General features: G+C 29.0%; 1 protein-coding gene and 1 long non-coding RNA gene across 21 annotated transcripts in view; one reads left to right on the top strand and one right to left on the bottom strand.

Moving 5' to 3' along the window:
* The window catches only part of LOC106874615 (neogenin), a 305,112-nt gene that overhangs the window by 57,619 nt on the left and 243,961 nt on the right, over positions 1-3,532 (bottom strand). The window lies entirely within an intron of this gene.
* Positions 1-3,532, top strand: part of LOC128248697 (uncharacterized) — a 118,654-nt gene that overhangs the window by 60,904 nt on the left and 54,218 nt on the right. The window lies entirely within an intron of this gene.

The raw sequence follows: 3,532 nt of genomic DNA, 5'->3' as shown, positions 1-3,532 counted from the left end.
GAACTGTTCAAAATGTTGAATTTTTCAATCTTCATTTTATTATGAATGAAACAGAATTAAAATGAGAATATGTGGAGCTGGTCTATTTTGTACAGAGAGAAAAAGAAAGTGGAATAAAGAAAAGAAAAGAAAAAAAAAGCTGAAACAAGAATTAACTCTAAAACTATAGACTACTACACATTGTTTAATAATTTTTTTTAAGCTCTAGATAAAAAATAAATTATAAGAGTAGAGAAGAATGTAAAGTTTCTTATGCAAATTATCTGGTATGAAATATAAGCATAAACAGGAAAATCAATGTAAGGGAGAAAAATAAAATTAAATAAATTCATGAATAAAAATGACAATGGCATTTAAAGAAAGTAAATAGTTTGGAAAGAAGATTTTCATGAATGGTTATGAAGAAATTAGAAAAAAAAAAACAAAAAAAAACATAGTGAGACATGGTTAATTTTTGAAGACAATATGAATGGACATGAGAAACTAAATATAACAGACAACTTTAAAGTATGAATGAGAAACAATGATGAATGAACATGGGTTAATGTTGGTATTAATGTAGTAAAAAAAAAATGTGCTATGAAACAGCTGTAAGATGTGAAAGGTTAGCAATGAACAAGGTATGATTGAAGAGAGAGAAGGAGAGAGAAACAGTATGTGTGAGAATCAGTGAGTTTTTGAAGCAAGTTAGGATACAGTGACTACATTTTAGTCAATAACAACAGACTTAATCAAGCAGAAAGGTTGGTTCTGACCTTTGTTTCAGTTTTATTAGATATTAAACTCTATAATAAAATGTAAACAAAGCAAAGGGCCACAGAGCTTTGTAACCCTTTTTTATTGTTTTATTTAATAATCTAAAGCAATTAGGATTAAATTCAGCTGGAAACAATGCTGGGAGATATTTAGTATCAAAGTTTATATTTTCTGTGGTACTATCTCACATTTAAAGATAATACTTATGTAATAGAAATGAAGAATGGTACAAGTAAAAGACTTTTAATTAAGTAATCATAATTTCTCCTGTATCTGTTAACATATTTTTAACAAAAATGCTTACACAAAAGTCTAATAGTTAATATTAGCAAGCCACTACATTACTGAGAAATAATGCAGGTCTTATTTTTCTGAATGTTTTTATATATCAATTAATATACATTAGTTATGATGTCATAAATTCTTCAATGAAAAACTAAATATTAGTTAGTTAATCAATAACATATATGAATTAATACACACATATGATCTAATATAATTTTCTTTCTGATGCACTGCATTGATATAAAGCTACTTAATCTAGTAGTGTATATAGTATTATAATGCAGAATAATAAAATATAATACTAATAATATAGCAATTTATTTTATATCATTCTTAGATTTAATATAGTACATTATGTAACATACTATCACATCAGAGCTATATTAACTAATACTAAACATTATTAAATCTAGCTGAATGTTATAAATCCAGTAATGGACATTATTCAATGAATATAATTATGAATAATTAATTCTTAGATCAAAGCTGATTAACCTACATCATATGAATAACAAATAACAAACTGGACTATATCTATCTATCTATCTATATATCTATCTATATATATATATATATATATATATAACAAATAAGATTTTTAATGTTATAATTAAAGTAGTCTGTTAACCATTTTAATTGGTTTCAAAACAAACAGAACTTAGTGTTGAAGAATTTTAGTTCTGATTGTGGCATTCAGAACCAAAAATATGTTTAAGTATATATTTGTGTGTATGTATGTGAGAACTCAACTTTTGTTTTAAAGATGAATTGTTAGTTTTTATGGAGAGGGGGAGCAGGATTCAAAGCAAAAAAAAAAAATTGTTTCAATAATACATACATGAATACACACACATGTACGTGCAAGTGTATGTATGTGTATATATATATATATGAACACACATACACTCACACACACACACACATGTACACACAAACATGCCCAAGCATATCCGATTTTAAACACACACATCATATATATGATTTTCAAATATTTAAACAAATAGGAATTTTCAAGTATACATATTATTTGGCAATTAGTACAAATGAAACTATTTTTGTTGGTGACTAAAAATTAGAGACACTATTAATTATTTTGTTAGACTTCATTTTGGCAAAAGGTCAAAAGCCATAGTTGAATTTAATTGCCTAAAACAAAATGGTTTATAATTTAGAAATGGGTATGACAGCACCAGATTGAAGAGAATAATGTAAAAGTATTATATTGATGAATAGTGTCTGGTTTGGGCTCCCGTTACAAGAATAGTCTGGAAACAGCAGCAACACTACACCAATGTAAGGAGAGGTCACAGGAATTCGTGCTACACCACGGCAAGAAGAGTGTGGCATGGATATTACTTACCACACAACAAAGAGTCTTTGTAGATTGTGTTGCCGTGGAAACGTAATGTGCATACATGGCTAGGAGAGTCTGGAATGAACAATCCATCATCACAGCAAAGGGAGTTTGTTTAGCGATTGTTTAGCCCTAGGTTGGCAACGACTGAGCAGACTTATAATCAGAGGCATTCCAACGGTGACCATCTTATCCTTTTAGGGGCAACTAATGACTATATTTCAACTTCATCATTAAATGTCTTTCCTACTTTTTTAAGAAGATAGGGTGTAATCTGAAGGACATCTGACTGCCATTCCTAGCATGTTGAGCAACCACAAAGGAGATTTCCTGTTCTGGTGAGGATATTTATATCACCTTAGTAATGGGACGGGCAAAGGTATTGGTGATGAAGATGTTACAGTACCATAGTAAGGAGAGTCTTGTGTGGTTCTTACCTCACCATTGCAAGGAGAGTGCCACGAGCTGGTCATCAGACTCTCATGCTACAGATAACACCAGCCCTATTTATGCATTTGATCCTATTGTTTTAGATCAGGTGTGTGTGATATAACCAACTGAATTTTACTTATCCTTTCAATTATATATATATATATATATCAAATAGAAAATAAGAAAAAGTGCCAGTCTTAAATAATAATAATAATAATAATAATAATAATAATATAATTCTGAAGAATTCCTGTTTGTTTTACCAAATATTGCAATTTGAAATAAAAGAAAAGTCAAACAAACCAAGCGTGTTAATATTTACAAGGAAAGAAAATGTGAAATTATATTAGTTTCAGTCACTCCTCACTTACATTCATACTAATAATGGGATTCAATGTAATGTAAAGTATATATATACAGACACACATATGTAACAGATTATCTAATTGTAATAATGAAAATATGCTAACTCATTTACACACACATTATATGCATACACACACACACCTATCTACTCAAAGGGTTTAAATCTTGTGTACTTATAGTAGATTATTCAAATTTTTATAATATCTGAGATACACTTAATATGTTCACACATACACCACACACACATGTACTCACATGTATTGCTAGATAAGCTAGAAGGTTAAATTAATTAGGAAATATACAATAATTACATCAAGACCACTCCCACTACCCCCCCCC

Source organism: Octopus bimaculoides, chromosome 9 (assembly GCF_001194135.2).
Source record: "Octopus bimaculoides isolate UCB-OBI-ISO-001 chromosome 9, ASM119413v2, whole genome shotgun sequence".
Classification (NCBI taxonomy): domain Eukaryota; kingdom Metazoa; phylum Mollusca; class Cephalopoda; order Octopoda; family Octopodidae; genus Octopus; species Octopus bimaculoides.
The sequence above is the reverse complement of the archived record's forward strand: the minus strand, read 5'-3'. Positions and strand labels throughout refer to the sequence as shown.